Genomic DNA, 24,390 nt, shown 5'->3' on the forward strand with positions numbered 1-24,390 from the left:
TGAACCTTGAATTGCTGTCCTTATCATATATTCTGTTACATACTATATGCAAAGAAAATCCATGTGCAAAACGCTAATTGTGTGATACATAAATCTAATTACAAAGGGCATAAATCTGATTACAAAGGGCCTAATTAAGTAAAGAATTATGGATTATAGTGGGTCCACTGTGCTCTTCATTTCTGTTGAATCTAGATAATTTAATTTCATCTGTGGTAGAAACTGAACCATGCCACATATAACCTGAAATTTGCTTATGCATTGTTCTACAACCATCTTAACTAAGGTGGAATGTGCCATAGCATCTACAACAGTTTAAATAAAAGAAAGTCTCAATAGCATGTTATCCCCCCTCTTTCTATCTCATTGAACATGGTGTCTCTCTTTATCAGCTCAAGACAGCTTTCTCTCTTAATAAACGCCAGAACTTTGTCTCTTACCATGTATAAGCCTGCTTCTCCTACAGTAAGAAATGGTACTAGGTTATTTCTTTTGTCAGTGTCATGAGGACCTACCAGTCTGACACAATGACAAAAACTGCAAGTTGTATGTCTTCCGCTCTCATAGTTATCCTACAACACTCACTTACTCTGGATGATAGGTTTACCTGTCATCCACCACACAGTGTAAACACTTCATATCATTTTCTTAACAGCTACTTTATGAAACTGAAATCAGTTTCTACCAGGAATACTTCTTTTAAATGATGTTTGCTTATGTAAGATGAGTATGAACATATGCCATAAGCATACCTCTGTGTGTATCTACATTTATGGACATGCATTGTTAATTTGTGCATTTTGCATCTTTCTTGTTTCTGTAATGTGATATCATAAGATTATGGCCTAACTCCTGCTTGAAAGGAGACATGGAAGTATATGATCCAGTCACCAAATTAAGCCAACAAACATTTGCAAGGTAACTGCTCAACGCAGCCCTTGTATGTATCACAAACACTGTTACTTCAATGAAAGCCCTTAAATCTTCAAAAATCTTGAGACCATCTGCTAAACACTTGATTCAATTAACTCTGCAGACGTAAAGTTGTTCAAGCAGTTAAGTTTATTTTTATAAAAGAAAATTGTATTTTAGTTTTGCACAAGTTCAACGTTTGATACAATTTCAAATATTAATAGAAATAAAACACTATTTTCTTCTGTTTATTTTGTATTTAATATTTTATCTGTTCAGTTTGCATTTAAAAGTTGGTATCCCACAATCCCATTGGAGTGGGTGGGGTTATATAATTATAAATGCAAATTTTATGTTATTCAGCATACAGATTTTTGGCCAGTTTTACCTATTTTTATGGGCCTTTGTCCAGAGTTTTTATGATTCCAGGTAGAGAGGTATGGACAGCAGTTCTAACATCTTGTATTTAGTACAAATATTCCATTCATTCATTAATTTTCGAATAGTAAATATTGCAAGACACACTTCTTTTTCTTCCATTTTTGTCTTTACAGATCCTGCTTGAGGTATTTATGTGGAAGATGACAATGTTGTTTTAATATGTCCAACAGTCAAGTACTTCTCTTCTTCTCTTAAATCGTCTTTTGGGGAAAAACTGCATTTTTACATTCTAAAGCTGACATTTTTACATAGTAAATAAGTGGTGCGAGTTTATTTTAAAAATATTTTAATTTTTCATTACAAAATGTAAACTTTCAGACATGTACAACATATTTTACCATCCTTTTGTAACATACCTAGCATATGCCATACATATCTATTTTATGCCTGTTTTACAAATGTTGTTGCTTGTAACAAATAACTACGAAAATGAGACAGCTCAGGTCTTTGGTTATTTTGGCATGATAACGTTGAACCAGTACTTGAATTAGTGAGGATTCAAGTCTTATCTTTTGTCCTTTTAGATGAAAAATACATTCTTTTGAAAAGTTTTAACTGTTCTATTTTCCAGTTACTGCAGTCAGTTTCAAGATATTAGAGATTTTGATTTATTTACTCAGTTATACTTGATGCTGATGGAAATGTAAACATTTTTAATGATTTTCAAAAGAACATATGGCAGCAGCAGCAAAAGACACAAACCAGCACAACATGTCAAAATAATTTTAAAGAATATGTGTATATAGAACTCTGTTAAACAAAACACTTCTTGAAACAGATAAGAAACCTTTTCAGTGCAGAGGTAAATATTCTTAATTATATTTAAATTTTTACTTAAACTTCCTCTTACTAATGAAATAATAATGTCGCTGTTCGTCTGAACAAATGTGGCTTAAAGGATAAAACATCTGACTTTGGAAAAGAAAATTGTAAATTCAAGTCATATCATGACTGTTCAAAAGCAAAGAAAAGGATTTAGAAGATTAACTGTAAAATTTGGCATCTAGTGGTGATGCAGGAGACTAGCACAGTATGTGCAAGTGCAGGGTTTGAATCTTTTTATGCCAGTTGGCACATACCATTAAGGCTATGAGCTAGTAACACAAAGGTACACCATTTGATTTTTATATCCTTCATTTGCCAACTGTCTGACCTTGAGCAAGTCATGTAATTACTCGGTGCTTTAGGGCAATTGGAAATTTTGGATAAGGCTCCTTTATGGTCTCCTGGACTGCATGACTAATAGGTAATTATGAACACATGCAATGGGTTGCAAAAATGTTTTCTTATTTTTTGCTTTTGTTGTGGTTTAAAACTGCACTTAAGATTAATGCTTATGTTTTCTGGTCACAGCAATAGCATGGTCTGATAATAAAACAGACCACTGCAAAAAGAAGCATAGAAATAAGAATAAAAACTTGATTTTACAAACAGATATTATTGACGCTTTTGTTTCTATATGACATTAAAGTAAATAATGTTTTTGAGCATTAATCATTGTAACCAATACAGTTTTATCTATCTTCATGGTTAAAATGTGAATTGTGGCTTAACTGGTTTGTCTAAATTAATAACATAAATGCACAGCCACTACAGTGTTTGTAAATAAATAAATAATGTTTAAATACAAGACATTAGTCTGAGTTATGACTTTTGTTGATCAGTTAATATATTCAGTTATAGCAGGGCATTGTGCAGCTGATTGCCCCTCACACACACACACACACTCACACACAGACACACACACACACACACACACACAGACACACAGACACACACAGACACACACACACACACACACACACACACACACACACACACACACACACACACACACACACACACACACATACACTTACATAAACACATTCTCAGTAGTAAGTCCAGAATGTGGAATATAGCCAATTCATTTGTATTCTTGGCTTCTGTTATTATCAAATGAGACTTTACCTTTCAGCTGTTCTTGATTTAACAGAATATCTCCGATTTTGCCTCATACTTCTACCCTTTTACTCATAAAATTTGGATTTTCTGGAAAATGAGTGAGGATTCAAGCCTGTCAATAATGCCAGATAGCATTTCATATTTCCTGTCATTCATAAAATGTATGCTTTTTTATTTTTAACAACTTCATTGAATTATCACTTAAGGCACAGGCACTCTCATTTGTATAAAAGAAGACAAACCATATTAACATATTCCCAATTGCAAACATCAAACATCGCATATATTGTCTTTTGTATTTACCATCATCATCATTACATAAAATGATCAATTCATGCCTTCCCTTACACCTCACTTCTCCTTCAAAACAGTATTCTGCATTTATTGTTCCCACAATTTCCATTCTTTATATAATTTGAGCTATCCTTAAGATCCAACTTCTACATATTTTTATGTCTGTTACAATAAGCAACACAGTTGGTTTAGACTTTAATTTCTTTTTTCTAGTAATTGCTTTTTTTGGCAGCCACAAGAATTAAACTTAACAAGACCTTATCATGTCTAAACAATTCATATACTGTATCCTAGCTCAAAAAGTAATTTCCGTGGTTACACCCACTTGCTCACCCAATATTTCTAAAATATTACTTTGTAGGGAATTTTTAAAATCTGCTAACTCATTACACTCCCAAAACATATGTTTCCAGTTGCTTCTTTCTTCCCCATCATACCTCCTACATTTGCCATCTACCAGGGGGAAAATGTATTTGGAGTCTGCTTGGAGTATAAAAATATCTGTGCAAATACTTCTAAGTAAAAATCCTAAATCTTCTAGACTGTGTTGCATACCTGTGAGCCGTATATATGCCTTCCCATTGCTTCCTTGTCCTTGCTTATCCAATCTGTCTTCCCAATCTTTTCTATCCTCCTCAGATGGATTCTTATAGCTAATGGGCAATATTTTCTATGCCCTACCTATCCCTTTTTGGCAGCAGCGTCTGCTTTAGGTGCAACTAAAAACACTGCCAGAGCAAGTCTTTCAACTTGGATTTCCCTATCTCTCTTTTCCTGTACTCAGATATCAGTCCCCCACAGGGAAGACAGTACGTAGCCTGGAGTCCAGATGCCTTCTTGGCTTCTTCCCATTCTATTACTTTTCCCTCACTAGATATTTGCTCACAATACAGTGGTTCCTTTGCCAGTTTTCTCCCATAAATTCCACCTCCTCTTGCCTAGTCTCTGTACCCCTAATGGCAGTCATCCCTATCAGCAAGATATCCTTTCTCTATTCTTGTGTTGGCTTAATTCTTAGAATACCTTCTACTACTTTATGAATAAAATATGTTGTGTGGCTGTTGTTATTGTCCTTAAAGATCTGCATCCAAAATCTCGCTCTCTCCTTATTTCTTGAATTTCCCTCCTGTTTCCTCATTATCCCTTTCTGAATTGAATTACAGCTTTCTGCTTGTGTTATCTATATGAGCCTTAGCTGTGTAGCTCTAAAATATCCCTTCAAATCAGATAATCCTAATCCACATTATTCTATGGGAAGGATCAGTTTATCCCACTTGACCCTTGCTGGTTTCCCCTCCCAGATAAAATTCTTCAACTCTTTACTAATCACTGTCTATGACTTCTCCTCTAGTTGATAAAAATATGTCTGACATATATAAAACTAAAGGGACTAAAACATTTCATTGATTGTATCTTGCTATCCATATCCATAAATAATAGCTTCTAATTTCTCATTTTTTGTATTATCTTTTGTTTAGTCTCTTCCCACATATCCTTAACTGCCATAACAGAATGTATTTTAATCCATATTCCTAAATGCATCATTTTGTTGTGTCCCCATAAATAAGGGTATTGTTGGACCAAGTCATGTATGGGTACATAGTTCACAGCTATAGCATTTGTTTTATTATCATTAATTTTGTATCCTAAAAGGTTTTGAAAATGTCTCAGTATGTTTCATAATACTGTGATGTCCTTTTCTGGCTTTATCACATACAAAATAAAATCATCTGCAAATAAAGCCAACTTTTCTTGATTACCATACCAATTATATTCTTGAATTTCTGAGTCCCTTATTTTATTTGCTAATGGCTCTAAATATAAAGTAAATAAAGTGGAAAGAGGACACCCTGGCAGGGTTCCTCGGTTCAGAATGCACATAAAATGTATGCTGCTGCAAAACCTGTTTTATTATTAACTTTTTTATGTGAGTTAGAGTTCTTTTTCTTCTTCTTTTGGCTTTTCCTGGTTAGGGGTCACCACAGCAGATCACCTGTCCGCTCATGATTGGCAGTGGAGTTTTACAGTGTTGAGTTGCCAGCCTGGTGCCCAACCTTCCACAGAAGGCACACACACACATGCACTCACACCTAGGGCCAATTTAGAAAGTCCAATCCACATACAGCATGTCTTTGGGATGTGGGAGGAAACCGGAGCACCCAGAGGAAACCCATGCGATCACAGGGAGGACATGCAGACTGCACAGAAGGCACCCCAGCCGAGGATCAAACCGGAGAACCTCTTGCTGTGAGGTGACAATGCTAACTACTGCACCACCTTGGCCTCCCATTTTATGTGAGTTAGAGTAATATTTAAAAATTGTCTCTGATTTTGGTTTTTGGCCTCCCACTCATAATTTTTAACTTTGTCAAAAATTGTTGACCAAAGAAGCTGAGAGGTACAGATGGCTCCTATAATGAAACATCATGGCACAGTGCGGAGCAGATTGAGCTGACCTACTGTCTGCATATGGTAATTGCAGGTAGCATAATAATATTTCACTGCCAGATTGCATGTTTAAAAAGTGATATAGGGCAAATGTATCAAATATCAGAGCAAAGAAGAGGCACAAAATAATAAAGTAGCACTCTTGTTTTGGAGTGTAACTAGTTGGCAGACTTTAAAAATTCCATGCAGACTACTCCATCAGAAATACTGGGTGAGCAAATTGGTGTAACTAAGGAAAAGATTTTTTGAGCTGTGATACAGAATCAGAATTGCCTAGACAAAGTAGTCTAATTATAGTGGCTGGCAAAAAAAGTAATTACTAGAAAATGGAAATCAAACTCTTAACCAACGGTACTAAAAGTAGAGAATATAGTAATAGAGATAAAACAACTGGAAATGGAATCTTCAGAAAAGTGAAGGAACACATTACATAAGAAAAAATGGGAATTGCTGGAACAATGCATGCTGCAACATCTCCTCTTAGAGACCATAGTTATCTTTCTTTTTTCCACTTCATCCTTTCCTACCTTTCCAGACATTGCTCATTTTCTTGGTAGTTTGAAGTGATCTGTCTCCCTATTTATTCTTCAGGTATAACAAAAATCAAAATTTAAGCATATTTCTGCATTACACTTCAGACTCAAATACCGGTGTAAAAGTGTAATCAAACATTGTGTAAACAATATAAAACTGCACGAAGACTTTTTGCAATATTGTAATGCTTAGCATAAATATGCACTAATGTACATAACACTGAGACAAGTTTTAATGTATATCTCACATCTTTTTCCTCAATTTCTAAACCTGTATGGCATGTGCAATATTTTGCTTCTGTATACTACATCTGTTTGCTTTGTGGAATGGTTCTTCCCATGCCTCTACTGAAAAAGAGGCCTTGCCCAGTCAGAGTAACCCAGTCAACAAAGGGAAGGAAGTAAACAATTAAATAAATAAATAAATAACTATTGTGTCATGGGAGAATATAATATTAGTTTAACATGGGCAACTAACACCTATAAGTCTATGTTTATAGCTCTATACACACACACACACACACACACACACACACACACACACACACACACACACACACACACACACACACACACACACACACACACACACACACACACACACACAGTATATAGCTAAACATATGTACATATATACAGAAAAAACTTCTAAAACCATGCAAGAAAGAAATAACAACACTAACACTGTGCAACTATATGTTATGTAAACATAGCTTCTCATGTCCAGGTTTTGTTCAATTTAAACTCTTTGTGCTAGAACAGATGGACTTGTTTTTTGGTGACACGGACGCTTTACTAGAGGTGTGTGAATTAAAGTGGTAGCTGTTGCTTCAGATTACCAGCCAGGACTGAACACATCTCTTAATATTAAATGTGCTTTAAGATGGCTTAGATAACCTGTTAACCATTATCTATTTCTTTAGTTTACATTTGAATTGGTTTGAGACATTATTTCTAAAAACTGGGACATTACATCAAGGAAACTGTCAAGCCATATCAAAGAACACTGTACAGCCATATGTAATAAAGAGATAAAATAATGCTTTAGGTAAACACAGTCGAATATGCACAGGGTTCCAGAAATTTGTATTCCTAGTTTTAGAACAGGTAGATTTATTTTATGGAGATGTGGATACTTTACTGGAGTTTTGTGAGTTAAAGTGGCAGTTATTTTTCAATGCAGAGGCTTCCCCAGGACTAAATGAAGCTCTGAATATTAAGTGTGCTTTGCTGTGGTTGAGATAATCCCCTCACCACTATTTTTTCAAAGACTTTACAAGTTCACTAAAACAATTAACTAGTTGTCAGCAGCATCTTATTACTTTTTGACTTACCTTAACTCAAAGGCTGAGTTTATCATTTACAGCTGATTTTAAGTATTTTTCACATTGTATCGATTGCTTACTTTGCAACAACAAGGATATGTGATGCACTGCTTACCAGCTGCATACTCATTTTTTCAAATGTTTTTCTGAAGAAGTTCTTGTCACCATTAAAGAATGGAAGTGCTCAACACCAGTTCTGTTTTAGTTATTTTCCTTCTTGCATGGTTTTAGAAGCTTTTTTTATATTTAAGTTTTTCATCTTCTATACCGGATCAGTTCTTTTGCTTTGTTTAGATATGTACATATATTTCTGTCTATATCTATGAGTATAACAGCTATGAATGGAAGCCCAAAACAATGAAACCTAAATATCTAACAACAAGAAAAAAAAGATCAAAACAAAAAAACCCAAATGGTCACCAGAAAATAAAACAATAAATTAATTATTTTTGCAGAGGATGAAGCCCCCCCCAATATGTGGGGAAGCCCCCACACCCTCAGACTTAAATATACCATCTCCATGTTGCACCAACTCTAAAAAAAACAGCATTTTCTGAAACACAGCAATCAAAAATATGTGCACCTCTCTTCTGCTATGTGCAAGAACTCTCCACAAATAGTAATACAAATAAAAACCCAAAATTAGAGACAGCTTTTAAATAATTTTGTACTTCAGTTAAAAAGTTAATGAAATGGTATGTTTTCAATGACATAAACTTTCCAAACAAAAATAAGACCTTAGAAGTCCATCTTCTGCAGCAACATACTAACATTGATCACACAAACCAGCATTTATTAATACCTGCATCTTTCAGAAAATACATTGCAGCATATTTTGACCTTATATGCATTTCCACAATCATCATCTCTATCTCTCTCTCTGTATATATATATATATATATATATATATATATATATATATATATATATATACATTTAAGAATGCAAAATGACAGTCATAGAGGCTAGAAAATAAAGTGGTATGAAGCACATAGAAGCAGTGTGATGACCAAAATATTGTGACTAGTTGGACATTGCTTAGCAGAAGTGATATGCCCAGTGGTGGCTCATAATATCAGACTGCAGCCCCCACAGCTGTGAACCACAATGGTACAATCCAATAACTTCTCCTAACCTCACATAGAAAGTGAACCCGGACTGCTGCCTTACCAGTCCGAATTCAGGAAGAAGGCAGCAAACTGGTGATGCCTCAGAAGTCTATGCGGTTCTAAGTGCATAGACTGGAAGGGGATCAGACTGCAAGGTCAGCAGTCTTAGAACGTTCACTAACAGGAACCAGGAAACCCAAAGTGTGCATTCCAGTGCAAAATGCACATGAGCCAATACTCAGGGTGAAGCTATGGAACAGCTTTGGATTTTATTTTATCATCATTTGGATTTTATTATCATTGCAGGTGCAGAATGAAGCAAACAGTTTTGAATTATTTGTGTGTGTGTGTGTTATACTGATGACTATAGAGAGAACTCAGGATACCTGCTGGTGGTGGTTAGAGAATACCTCATGCTTGAACCCTGTACCCTGGGTTCGGGTAACAAGAGCCTGAATTCCCTGCCCACTACCATTTGTGAAACTTTTCCAGATTTTTGCCTCATATTTTGTTCTGTTCTGTTCCTCATAAAATCTGTGGTTTCTGAATTTTTAATTCCTTAAATAGCTGATGGTGCAGTGGTAGGCATTGTTGCCTCACAGCTAGAGGTTCCCTGATTTGATTCTTGTCTGGGGTGCCTTCTGTGTGGAGTCTGCATGTCCTCCCTGTGTTTGTGTGCGTTTACTCTGGTGTTTTCCCATGTTAGAAAGACATGTGTCTGCAGTATTTCTCCCTGGGCCTCTGCTGAAAATTGGCTTCTGTTCCAAGTCAGACTTTCCTCGTTAACAAATGTTAAATAAATAAAACTGACAGGCATTTTGATTTCAGACTTCATATTCTAAGTTTACAAGATGAATTTTTGAAATTTGTCCCTATTTTTGGGACTGTATTCCCCCATTATTGGCTTTGTCCAGGTTTTTTGTGCTAAGGTTGAGCACTATGGTGAGAACAGAAGTCACTGAATATGTTTGAAAGCTGTATTCCCCCATTACTGGCTTTGTCCAGGTGTTTTGTGCTAAGAGGTTGACATTTAAGTTTTAGTATTCCTCATTTTTCCTCAAACAGCTGATTTGGTGTAGTGGTATGTTGCTCTCACTGTTTTGCACAGGGTCCTTGGTTCAAGACTTAGCAGCACAATGTATGGTAGTAACACAGCATTTTATATTAGCAACTTTCCAAGATTATACAAGCAATGTTTAAAATGTGTCCTTAGTTTTTGGGTTTTTGTCTCCCCCGATAAATTTTGGCTTTTTCCAGATTCCTTGTGCTGCGAAGTTGAGAGATACAGTTGAGTGTCGAGTAGATTTTACAAGGAGCTGAGAGCTGCAAACGAAGAGAAGATTAGTGCTGCTTATGCTAAGTCTGCTTGCATTGTTAATAGCACAACAGATAATGTCCTGCTTTTGATGCAGAAGGCTGTGGGTTCTACTCTCACAATGGGGTGGATGCTGCCGTGCTGAGAATGTCCTCTTTGGTGAAGATACAGACACTTTATTTGTAGATGAAACAATGGAATATAAAGTTGTTTGCTAGCAGCAATGTCTTCATTAGTTACAGATCTCCTTAATGTGGAATTAGTTAGATGACTTTTATTTCTGCAGAGATTGTGCATATTTACTGATACTGGTGGATTGTAGAAGTTTGAGTAGACTTTTATGATGGAAATGTTCTCAACTGGGCAGTTTTGTCATTATTGGTGCATGCATTTTGTTTCATTGTTTACTGGAAAAATGTTCAAAACTATAAATTTATAACACCCTCTATCAACTGTACTGTATTATACAAGGAATATAATTGAATACAATCAGGAAGGTGTATCACACAACACATGTATGTCTTGTGTGCAAGGGGCCTATCATTTGAAAACAGCCCAAAGTTAATCTTTATACTAGCCAAATGCATTTTCTTTATGTGGAGTTAAATGCTGTTTCAATGAATGTGAGTTTCAAAGGCAGAGAAGTTTTAATACTAAGTCTATTTTCATTGTAAGACTGCATTGCATTGTTTAGCAGATGTCTTAGTGTTTGTGCTGTAAAATGCAAAATAAAACTTTCAAATGGAATCCAAATAATTGTAGAAGTAAAGCGGTATGTGCATTACAGTGTTTATAGTAAATGGGACATTGGAATGGCTGCAGGGAGGAGGCTCCATTCGACCATGATTTTGTGAGGGGGAAGGGCGGCAAACTCAAAAACAGCCCTGGCTGAACTATACCTCTCGACTGTCCAGATTTTCACAGAATGAATAGATTTTTGCGTCTTATTTTTGGTTTGTTCCTCATAAAATCTGTGATTTTCTGGCAAATCATTTAGGAATTAAGTCACTAAATAATGACAGACATTGAGTTTCAGACTTCATAACCTTCAGAAAAATGCATGCTAAAGCAAGACCTGTTATTCTATCAACTAAATTTATACAATAGCAATGTTTAGTACTGTTTGTATGTTCCCCCAATATATTTGGCCTTGTCCAGATTTCCTGCGTTAACAAGTTAAGGGGTACGTGCAAATAAATTGCTTTATAGAATTAGACATATCCAAACCTCTCAACTGTCCCCAATTTTGGCTCAAAATATTGCTCTTCCACTAATAATCCCTCTGCAAAATGACAATTTTGGAAGAAAACATGAAGGATTTACAATTAATAAATAACTATAATAATCAGAGTTATAGATTACTTTTACTTCAGAAATGCATGTAGATTTGTTTATTTTGTCAGCTGCTCAAGTTAACAGTACTAATATTAAAAAAGTGTCCTTTATTTGACAGGTTCCCAGCTGTATTGTGTAGCTATTTTATATTTTTGCATCATATTTTTGGTCCATTTTTTATAAAATTGTGTTTTTCTGGCAAATTAGTGGCAAATCATTAAAGACTGAAGTTAGAAAATAATGACAGACATTTGAGTTTCATATTCCATAACCTTCAGGAAATTCATACTAATGCAAGACCTACTATTCTATTAGAAAGTTTATAAGAACAATATTTAAATATTGTCCTTATTTTTGGGTCCTTCCACTTCTATGTATGGCTTTGTCCAGATTTCTTGCTCTGAAGTTGAGAGGTATGACAAATGTGTCAAGACCATCACAGTCAGCCAGAGACATTTCAAATTCTGACATACTTGTTTCTCCCCACTCCCCCATCTGGTGACTCTGGATGTGTCCAAGCAAGGCAAGGAGCAGTTATGCAGTGTAAGTGTGCAAAGTATCCCCTCATCCAAGGTAGACACAAGTATTACAGTGGCTTTTCATCTGTCCTTGCTTGATTTTGCAGAATGTTCTGGTTTTCTGTCATATTTTTATACTGTTGATTTATGCTTCTTTTATTCAGAAAGTACCCGTTGCTCTGTGTTTAAGTAGCAATGATTTCATGACCATCAGGCAAGCTTGTCTGAGATTGTAAAATGCAAATAAGCTTTAATAAGCATACTGTTAAAGAATTACCAATATTGGAAATCTTTTTTGTTGTTGCCATGCAGAGAATACTTACATAACTAGATAATGCATAAGGCTTGGGTATTGAAATGCATATGGCAGTATTTGTAATAAAGGACAGGATTACAGTATTTCAAGAAGCTCTTTACCTTTGCTGGAGACTTGCAGTCATCTTTGCAGGCTTTACCCGTAATCTAAACAGAATGCCAATCTATCATGTGTGGTCCATAACCTGCACAGTAATGCTTTAAGCAAATTATCTTGAGCTTGTTTCATTTGCCATTCATTTTTCACTTTGATCATGTTTTCTTCATAAAACAAGTAGATAGTTGTTGTCAGGCAGCAGTTCTTTTTTGGATAAGAAACATTTTTACAGGTGGGGGGTATCACAGAGATTGCTACTTTCAGCATGTTACTTGGTACTTTTATAAAGCTGAATATAAATTATAATTAGAACTTCAGTGCAATGAGAAGTGGTTTGAGTTGAGTGCTGCTTGTTTTTCTTATACTTGATTTTGACTGGCATTCCAGTAATGTATTTAAAAAGTAATTTATTTTTTCATGCCTCACAACCTTTGTGTTTCCCTCTAGATATTAAGTAAGCTGTCATGCAGCCAATGCATTGAAATATTTTTTTTCTTCTGTACTTCATTTTGTCTTGCTTGGACTCTCATAATGATGATTTGGCACCCAGGGCAGTGTACTTAATTAAAGTTCCAGTTTTTGTGGTTTTGAGCCTAGCTCCTTCCCTTTCTAGTTGGCCGCACCCCTTCCCATTGGCCCCACCCATTCAGCTGTCTTCTGCAGCCCCCCTTTGATTTGAAGTCACCAGCCGGCACTGGATATGCCAGCAGATAGAGTATAACAGATACAATCCTTTAATATAGCAGTATGCAAACTAGACCTTATATCATACAAGGAGAAGCTGTAGCAGTCAGCTGTGTCTGAACCTAAAACAGGTTGGAAGACAAATTACAACAGCAATCAGAATATCAGGCCTCCCCTCAGAATATAATATACCATAGTAACAGGGAGTGAAAACAGTATGTGCACAAGTAGGCATAATATATTTGGAAATAGAGCATACAAGAACACTGAAAACTTCAGAGATCCATGGAGATTTGGCAGAGTTCTTCATATGCTTTACACAGGTAGGTCCTGCAGAGCATTTGAAATGTAACAATACTTTATATGTTAAAGGCTGCTTATCTAGACTGCAGGACTGATATGAGACACACTGATTGGTCATATTAATACAGTTCATCGTGGTCAGTACAAATCCAGTATTGCTGTCCATGTAGCCTAGCTGGTATATGCCCTGGCAGCTGTGTCAAATAGAAGGACAGTAATGTGCAAGTCAACATACTATAGTCATATAGGTGGTTACAGAGTACATCATAAGTTCATAGGTTCATAGGTTGGTACTGGGATATCTGCCCAAAGGCATATATTAGCCCAGCCATGTTGTGCAGTATTCACCGCCCCTTTAGTAGTTCCCTAGACCCTTGTACTAGCAGCTAGTACCCCTGGCCCCTATCTAGTAGTGCTGTTGGTGTGATCCCCGGTGTGAACTTTCTGTTACCCATCCACTCATCAAGGTTCCCCTTGAAGAGTGATAGTGAGGGGCTCTGTCTTATGTTGATCGGGACCCTGTTCCATAATAAGGGAAGTCACTGCAAAGGGAATCTATCCCTCCAGCATGTTCTATTCATTGTTGTGTTGAGGTTTATATCCGTAGAGCATGTAGCGCGAGTAGATTTGGTTTTGCTAAGATGGAGCATATTCAACAATTCTGGGTTGGACATGGCTCTGTACGTTAGACAGAGATCGCCTATGAGAAAGCGGTATCACACTGGGAAAAGACTCCAGACACTAGACAATACAGCATGATAACTGTAGTTGTCAGTTTCTGACATGACTATTAAATATCACCATGAAAATATAGAGTATCTGTCTGGAAATACATATAGCAGTATAGTATTTAACAAAGAAGGAATATGTAGGCCACATGCTGCTTTTGCACTAGAGACCTGCTTATTAATATGTGATAACCCATCCTGCCCAAATGAATAAATAATGTCCACAGCAGAGTATTTCTGCTTGTACTTTGAGACACATGTAATGCAACCCACTGACACACACACACACACACACACACACACACACACACACACACACACACACAATCACATACACACTCAGACACACACACACACACACACACTCTTTCACTCACACTGCAGTACTTAGGGGATTAGGATCAGCTATCTAATCATAACCAAGCTGTTTTATGTTAAAGAATCAGATATCAAGAAATTGCCCACAAGAGCAAAGCTTGCGAGGTGAATATTATAATTCCTGTTTATATTATACTAGCTTACCTTTAATTCTCTACAAACGTACTAAAATCTCTCTAAGTATTAAATAATTGTCATATAACTTGTATATATTCTTAACCGATGTTTTCATATTACATTTAATTTAGTATAATTATTTAAACTGTAGTTGTTTTTTGTATTATTTTTAAAGATTGTAAAATTATTATTCTTAAAATGTTTTGAAATAATTTGGAACTTTTCTCCCTGTGCCTCATTTGAAAATGGGCTCCTATGCAGTTGGACTATACTGGTAATCAAATGTGAGTAAATAAATAATCCTTTGTAGCTGATGTTTGGTGCTAAACATAAATGTGCATCCTTAGTTTGCATCTCTTTAGGTTTCTGTGCTGCATTTTTTTGTATGGTGTTACTAGGTCTCTTTCTGTTACAGACATGTTTTCATGCATTCTTTGTTTTATTTGTCTTACATATTTTTGTTTCAATTCTTGATTTTCATTGCATTCCAGGCATTGCTTATTTTCTTTGTGGTATTAAGTGATCTGTCTCTCTGTTTTAAATTATATAGTTCAGATGTTTGGAAGAAATTTGGACAAAGACAAAAATAATGGGGGAGGGGGCAAAGACCCCAAAATAGGGACACATTTTAAATATTCTTACAATGTTAGAAAGATGTTAGAATAAAAGGTCTTGTGTTATCATGCATTTTCTAAAGGATATGAAGTCTGAAATTCAAAAGCGTGTCATTATTTAGAGAATTCAAACTCACTGATTTGCCATAACATCCAGAAAATCACAAAATTTATGAGGAACAAACCAAAAATATGAGGCAAAAGTCTGCACATTCTGTGAAAATCCAGACATTTGAGAGGTATGGGTAGAGTACAGTCTACTGTTAAAAAAAATATGTTTATTGATGGTTCTGGGAAATGCAGTCCACAGCATATTTTTATTTGATTAAAAAGGTTCTATACAGCTGTTCACTATTTGCAGTTGTATGTGGCTGTTCTTGCATGAGTTTGTTTCATTTCTCCATTTTTCATGTGTTTCTGCATTGCTTGGAGAGTCTCTTCTGTCACCATAAATTCAACGGTATTGACAGACAGTACTGAGTGCCCATATTTGATATCTTATTTAATATCTGTGATATCTTATTAAATATCTGACTATGCTTCCTAGTGATGCCTTTTACTGATGCTGGTTTATACTTAGTTTCATCTTTTCTTATTAATTTGTACACAAAGTCTGCTATTGCTTGTCTACTGGACTCATTGCTGTGGTGGTCTGCCTTCACGGCTTTCTATTAGGCAGTCCTTTAGTAATTTTACATCTGATTTTGTTTTATATTCTGTTTAATTTTTGGTGGGGTTTTATAGGAAGTATTTTCTTTCTGTGGCTGTTGGTGCACTTTTCATTTTTCTTTTTTCCTTGTTTGTGTATTTCAGTTTGTGGTTCTGGTTTGCTGTGTAGGTGTTATCTTATAATTTGTCATCATATATTTTCATTTATTTTCTTGTTTTTCTTTCTTATTTGTGTAGCACTCTGTGTCTTTGAAGTGAGTCTTCTCACTATTTTTTTCTGTTGGTGTCTGCTGAAACACAAGCAGTCTGACAGTATCTTTTATCATATTGCATTTGTAGTTTATTTATATGGCAGCATGAGCTTTGGCATGTGTTTCTTATTTTGATATCAGAAACTTTTATTTCTTCACTTATTTGTCTTTGTTTGGGTGAAGTAATAAAAGGCTTACATAGCCCAATGTAAAACAACATATATCTCAGGATTTAATAAACTCCATGTAGGCACTGTGTAGAGCCTACACTGAATGTATCTATGTACACTGCCATGGTCCCTCCTCAGCAGCGAGCCATGCATACTAATGATAGCACACTGCCAAGGGAGAGCCAAGGAACACAGATATTGAATCAGTATTGTCTGTTCTTTTTTTTTTTTTTTTTTAATTCAAATGCATGTTTTCTTGGCACGGCATGGAGCGCAGCAATTTCAAGCTGTGCTCTCATGTAGACAGCTGACACCTGCCAGACATCTAAAAATAGAAGCTAGATTTAATTAATAAACATAATGACATTTTATCTGGGGTTTTTTTGGCCTTTGCATGACACAGGATGGAGCGTAGCTAAGCCGAATAGAGCTCATACATACATAGACAACAACTGAAAGACATCTAAAAATAGAAACTGGATGTAATAAATTATTTATTTGTATGTTTAAGCATGTTTGCACAGTGCTCAGCACTGCTAACAGGTAGCTCAGTGATATATGTGAAGGTATAATGGATTTCTTAATATCCATGTAGCTAAATGGGTAGAGTTACAGCTGTATGTGTAGTAAGTCCAGGGTTCGAATACATGGAAGTCAGAACTTGTCTGTATCTTTGTTGCACACATTATGGACACAATTTTTAAATATGGCTTAGCTGTTCTGTGCACAACTGTGCTCAAACCTGCTAAGCACTGCATAAACATGGTAAAAGCTGCCAATGTTTGCACAGTGCTCCGCTTCACTAAAACCATGATTGTGCATGTTTGCTCACTGCTCAGCTCTGCTTGGCTGGTTTGCATGCTGCTAAGCAATGCAGCACTTTTTTGAATGTTGATCAATGACATGTAAGGATGTAAAAACAGCCTATAGTAAGTGCACTAGGCAGGAGTTCTGAGGAATCCATTGGAATTCAATCATATGTCGATATGGCTGGTGTGTTGGAGATGGTGTGAGTTTTTGGGTGCAGTGGTGGTGCATTCAGGAGTCCAGGGTCATGGTTGGGTTCCTTGTCAAAACCCATGAAGATAGGCTGCTGCAGGGAGGTTTTCATAGCTCAGAGTGTAAGGTGGAGGCCTGAGACCAGCTGGCCAGAGAACTCACCAGTGTTACTGTTATCCCCCACACAAGTGAGTAGTGTCGTCACCACCATGACAGCCTGCAAAGGTGAAAGAGGGGAACCTTGGACACCTGTGTCTAAGAAGTGGGGGCAGGGAATTCTACACAAATATGTAAGTAATTTTTCCTCTGTTTTACCAATACGTAATCTGAATGTCTGCAAAGCTGGTATGCACAATGGTGTGCTTCTCTCCCAACAGCTACAGCTGAGAAGGCTCTCAATGTTGAGTCTCATGCTGGGGGTCTGGCCAGATTGCACCATGAGTCTGGTGAGTATGGATGCATTATGCCAACTGTAGTGCAATAAGCAAGAAAGAGTAGAGCATTAACTGCAATAAAGTATATACAATAAAGTCTGTAATGCAATAAATGTGGAATTAGAGCTGCAGTGCAATAAATGAATAACAACAACTGTAGTTCAATAAAAACAAGAAACAGCATGTCTGGGACCCAGACTGGTGGCACTCCCTTCTACTGTTCTGCTGTCCCTGCACTACATGTGTCAGTTAGTACCACCCCAGGGGATGGGGCCAAGTCCCCCTCTGGGAGTAGTGACAGAGGGATAGTAGTCACCCAGGATGAGCTACAGGTCCTGGTGTGCAGGATAGTCCACCGTGGATATGACTAATGCCTGCACCTGATTGAGGCAATGCTGACCGACCTGGTGGGGCAGCGTCACCCTGGTGCCCAGCCTCAATCTCAGTTATGCTTGGGGCAGTGAAGGAACAGTGCCAACAGTCCCATAGGTGGGGACGTGAGTCACCCTGCTGCCATCTGGAGGCATATGAGACTCAGATTCCACAATGCCCTCCCTATTCAAGGTGTTCACCCCCTCATGTGTCACACACTGCTCCTGTCTGCTGTCTTGTCTGTCCTGTCTGTTTGCAAATGCATCCTCACCTACCCAACTTACCTCCCCGACATGTACCTATGTCCCTTCCTTAACATTCCACGCTCAACTTAAAAAAGGTAAATAAATGGCTACCTGTTCCAAAAAAATATATATCGTCCCATACATAGCTCTCCATTTCGCACACGCATCGACTGGACAGACATAATTCGGTCCAATTGGCTTGACAATGCAGTTATGTTGTTCTCACCCCTCTCTTTGGTGTTTGAGAACTCAAATTCATCTACAAATCTGTCAAAGTGCACAGTTGTTGCTGTACGAGAAATCGATAGGTATGGTTCTTTCCTACACTCTTCCTTGCACATCCATCCCTGCCTTTCATTATGTCCCCCCTTTACTTGCCCCTATTTTACCACTTCCTGTCTCCCTTTTCTTCTTTTCTTTATTTTTTTTTATCATGGAGCTGCATGACACACCGCATCATGCAGCTTCACTTAGCTCAGCTAAATATAGGTATAATGAGTATATGTGTTTCTAACATTGTTAAGTCACATGTACAAAATAAACACCTCTGTCATGTTTTGAACCCATCACATCTGCAGTGCATGGCATTAAGCTGCCACGCCATGCAACTGTTACTTAAAACAGGTGGATTAAACAAAATATAATAATTGCCAATTACATTTAGTAGGTGTGTTTCAGTGGAGCTGTGTGTTGCACCACACCGCTCAAACTGGAATAAGAAGTAATGGAAAAAATGGGAGTGTACCTTGAATTCTGTTGCAATAGTACACCACTAGACAGCCAAAGACATGATAATGGATGTAACTGCACTTGTGATAGCAGGTAAATGTGCCCTTTTATCAGAAACATGTAGAAAGTCACCTGCAAAGTCATTAATGGCAATATACATGTTCAATTGGGAGTCTGGTGCAGAAATACATCCATATAAAGCCATGCACATACAGATGGATGTAGAAAATGTTTATCACAGCCTGTATGTGTGCACATACATCTTATAAATGCACTTGTGGTAGCAGTGACTCAGTACCTCAGTCTGTTAAATGGCTTGCATGCAGTAGATTTTGCCACACACAGTCCTGGGTTCAAATGCATTGTTGTGCTGCATTTTAATTACACTATTGTGAAGGCAGCAATTAATGGATAACTAATACACTATTTATCCACACAAAGTATTGCAAATTAAATAACTGCTTTTCAGTGCATGAAGTCTCAGGCTTGTAGGTAGGGACACACTTCACATATCTGTATAGCAATACTATATGTCAACTAGTACTCTGTTATAGTTATACTAACATACATACCTTAAACATATGCCTTAATTGGAGTGTAAAGGGTACCCTCTCCCTGGCACTGCCTGTACAAAAAGGATGACACAGCTGACACAGATACACCTACAGCTTGTTATCCTTCAAAGTGTTCACACTCTCTGCCTATGTCTACTAACTGCAGTAGAAGCTGCAGCCTGTGGTACACACAGTTTCTGCTACAGACCTACCCTTTGTAATGATGTAGTCCCCTTACCCTGGTAGTGTCTATCTCAACTGCTAAGAAAGGGCCCAGGTCTACGTGAAGGCCTTATATATGGCACAGTAGTTGCATGCAATTCAGCTGTGTTGCCTGCAAATAGCATTTCAGAACCACAGACTGGTTTAAACATAATTACCTGCTGATGGGAGCATGTTTAAAAGGTAGGCAGCTGGGTATGGGGAATCATTCTGTATGGAACCTTACTCACACAGAGCATGCCTTTGCAAAACATTACTAGTAGCATATTTCAACAGAGGAGTACTGCACTCCACTTCTGTGTATAACAGGATGAAGATAGAAAGATACAGGTATGGGGAATAGGGATTAAAGCAGTAAGCCTGCTTTACACCTGTGGTAATGACATGTCATTGGCATCCTGCTGTGTTACACCTACAGGGGATGTACAATACTCCAAGGTTGCATTGTCTTTTGTCCTTGTGGCACACTGCTGTTGTTGGACAGTCCTTTCATAGTGATTGCAATAGCACACTGCTATTTGTCTGGCAATGGTCTTATGACATATCATTGGGTGATTGGCCTTAGCGGACACACCATCATAGACTGCAGTGTTAGGTGTATAATCATACAGCAGAATTTCTCATGGCATGCAGGGAAATACCTCACTATAGATACTATCTCAGTTGGATCCACACATGTTGTATGTTGTCACACAATGGGGTATGACATGTGTGAGCAATTAGTGGATAGTGATGGCCACTTTGCCCTTGCTGCAGCTGTACATAGTGTGTGTCCATGTATCTGATCCTGTAATGTGTTCCCCTTGTGTTGTCTTTCAGGAATTATGTAGGACAGATGACACCCACCCTTCTCAGATGTGGAGAATGAGATAATCTTGCAAGAACTAAGACAGTATCATGGCATCCTGATATCCATGGGTAGACATAATAGAGAACAGCAGGCCACATTGTGGTCAGATCTTGTCCTTGACATTAATGCCATGGGTAGACATAATAGAGAACAGCAGGCCACATTGTGGTCAGATCTTGTCTTGACGTTAATGCCATGGGCCAGCAGGGCAGGTCATGAGCAAGTCCAACACCAGACATCTGATATGATTAATGCTACACATCAATGGGCAGCAGATATAGCCAGGGATTGTGCTGTCACTAGTGGAGGGCCTGCGTTGGAACAACAACTCTTGGCCACTGAGGAATTTTTTAATGTAAAATAATTCCTCTGCCTAATGTTTCAAACTTGCTGTAGTATATGTTAATGGTGTTGGAGGAAGCATTTTACATCAAACATATATAAAAAATAATATAGTACTTAAAAAATAATAAGCAAGTAAAACAACAATTTTACATAGAGCCCATTCTCTCGCCTATACACACATACACAGTCTCTTTTGTTTTACATACATACATATACACACACAGTCTCTTCTGCTTTCATACACACATTTGCTCACATAAGATTGGTCTCACCCTCTTTCTCAATCTCTCACAAACAGAAGCTCTGCTGCTTTCAAACACTCATTCAGTCATACATCACTCTCACTTTCTCTCTCACTTTCTTGATCTCTCTCTCTCTCTCTCTTTCACACAAACACACACACACACACACACACACACACACACACACACACACACACACACACACACACACACACATAGTCTCTATCTTTTTTTTTGTTTTACATTTTATGCTCACTAAACAGCGGAACTGCTGTTTAGTGAGAGTAAAAATAATGGCAGATGTTCTTTTGCAGTCCGAGCTCCATGGCAGCTTGATATGCTGCTGTAAAGTAGTGGACCCTTTTGCCAGCAGACATTACTTGCACATTAAATACCCTGCTGCAGAATGTTCATTTCTCAATCAGAGCGTTGATGTACAGTTTTGCCATTCTCTAAAAACACATTATTAACTCAGGCTACTATGATAATATGTGTAAAAGAAAATATAGCTTCTACCCCAGCTATCGGTAGCAGTTAAACAGGTTGAATCACACAGATAAAAAAGATTTTATTAAAAAAAGAAAAGGTTCAATTTGTTTTATTAAATCCCACATACTGTCCCTTCAAGTGTGCCCACAACTTTCTGTCACTTTTGATTGTCAGGCACCAGTCAGCAGAAGAAGCATAGACCGTTAGGAAGCAGTCACTCACTGCTTCCTCTAGTAATTCATCCACCAGCCCCCCCCCTCCCCGAAGTACCATAGCTACTTGTTCAAAATGGCAAGAGGTTCCACAATAAGCCTTAACTGCTTTATTCTCTATTGTGATTTATATCTAAATGCTAAGCTAGTTTTAAAATAGCCCAGCTGAGAGAAAGGTTTTCTTTTTACAAAAACTGGAACTCTATGTACTCTAGTGTACATGTGCAGAGTTTTGGGTCCCAAAACAGGAAAGTCCACTATTTTTGTGTTAAAAAAAAGAAAAACATAAACTCTGTTTAAATACTTTTTTTTTTATTTGGAGATACTGCCACCCAGAAGCCTAACACCACAGTCTGCCCATGAGATTCTATTGTTTGACAATGTCTGGGGGTCATCCTGCCATCCACAAACATGTCAAGCTTCTGGCTACTGGCAGAAATGTGTTTGAAAAGATATAAAACAGAATCAAAACAGTAACAGTACTTTGATAAACTATGTAAAACTATAAATCAGTGTATCTATTTGGTGCAAACTAGTGGCATTCTTGTGTTAGAGTGTAGCCAGGAGTATTCAGTGTACTCAAATGAAAATATTATTCTTTCTGATTATCTCCTAGAAGCATTATAGCTCATAGAACCAAGAATACCAAGAGGTTTTGAAATAAGGTCTGTAGCACAGATTGTACAGGGCATGTTTAGAAATAGGAACATATCTCTAGAATGGGTGTTTTATTACTGTGGTGCAACAGGTACAACTAAATTGTGTTTTCCTTTAGTGTCTTTGGGCCAGCATTAGTAGGAATATGTACACTTTTTTAAAGTTTAGTAGGTGGGTGGGTGTGCAACATTCTAAAGTCCGTGCACAAAATGGAGATTTCTGGTTACTCATCTACCTCTGTGCTGTCATATAGGGCTATTCATAAACATGGTACTGACTTTATAAGCATACCTTGCAGAATCAGAGCCACTGTTAGTACCAATGTGACTAATATATGCATTGTGATAGCTTGCAAGACAGTTGTGCCATTGTTCGCAAAGTAGCCAATGATTCACAAGCTATATACATATAGATAAAGGAGAATGCACAATAATGACTTCACTTTCAAAAAGTGACTGACCAGATATCATAGACATCAGCAAAGACATGCTGCCAGTATGGTTTCCATCAGCAAATAACCAACCACTAGCGCTGCAGTACTGTAACATTATATTTTACCATAAAGTGCAGAGTAGCAAGCAATTTTCTACAGTTTAAAAGTAGAAGTAGAAAAGAAATCTTTTTTTTTTTTCTGAAGTGATGTAGCAATTGGTGTGTGGCATAAACTGTAGTAACTTTTTGAAGTTTCTCAACAAACGTGAGGGAGGTGCCAGACTGGAGTCAGCCCTGGGCACAAAAAATAGCTAGTTCCACCTCTGCATGGGACATACATGGATGTTAAAATTTTTAATAGATAAGCACAGTAAAAACAACAGAGAGCCTTAGCCTTCAACTGACATGCACATACAATAATTTAAATCAAATACATGGTGGTCCTATAGTCATAGCTAGCTCTAGCAATCTGTGCAAAGCAGCTACCCATTTTTAGTATAATGGTTTCATGGTCAATATGCAACATATGTTGAGTAGCGCCAATGCAGAACACTGATATCACCCCCAGAGTACAATGGCTTAACCGGAAGCAAATGCTGGTCTGTAGTAAGGAATGGAGTAGTAATAAATGCAATGCAATTACTGAATCAAAGGTATCATTCTACACAATGTACCATGTCAGCCATGTGTGTGTGTGTGTGTGTGTGTGTGTGTGTGTGTGTCTGTGGCTGTCTGATAATGTGTGTGTGTGTTTGTCTGTCTCTGTCTGCTGTGCGTATGTATGTGTAAGTGTGTGTCTGCATACATGCGTGAAATGGAGGAAATGCTGCAGAGAATTATTAGGGAACATCTGAGAACAGACCAGGATCATGGCTCTTTAGCTGTTCCCACTACGTAACAGAAAGGCAGGAGCAGTAGTCAACTTTTTAAATATCTCTCTTGTCATGCTAGAGGACTGCACAAATATCTGTAGCTACATATGATTAAGTTCTTCCCAAAGTCCACTTTGATTTTACTGGTCACATTTCTTTGCTGACAAATATGAAGTGCTTCTCCTTGCCTACATTTGCTTCTGTTGCCATTGTCACGATGCTTGGGCATCTGCTGG

At 37.4% G+C, this 24,390-nt stretch overlaps 1 protein-coding gene across 1 annotated transcript in view; it reads left to right on the forward strand.

Moving 5' to 3' along the window:
* Window positions 1-2,983, forward strand: part of LOC122808691 (alpha-2-macroglobulin-like protein 1) — a 380,174-nt gene extending 377,191 nt beyond the window's left edge. Inside the window, exon 15 of the mRNA XM_044079679.1 lies at window positions 1,467-2,983. The gene's annotated coding sequence lies outside the window, so the exon portion shown is untranslated. The remainder of the gene's footprint in view (window positions 1-1,466) is intronic.
* Window positions 2,984-24,390: the final 21,407 nt, after the last annotated feature.

The sequence above is a fragment of the Protopterus annectens genome, chromosome 8.part0 (assembly GCF_019279795.1).
Source record: "Protopterus annectens isolate FY-2018-M chromosome 8.part0, PAN1.0, whole genome shotgun sequence".
NCBI lineage: Eukaryota > Metazoa > Chordata > Ceratodontiformes > Protopteridae > Protopterus > Protopterus annectens.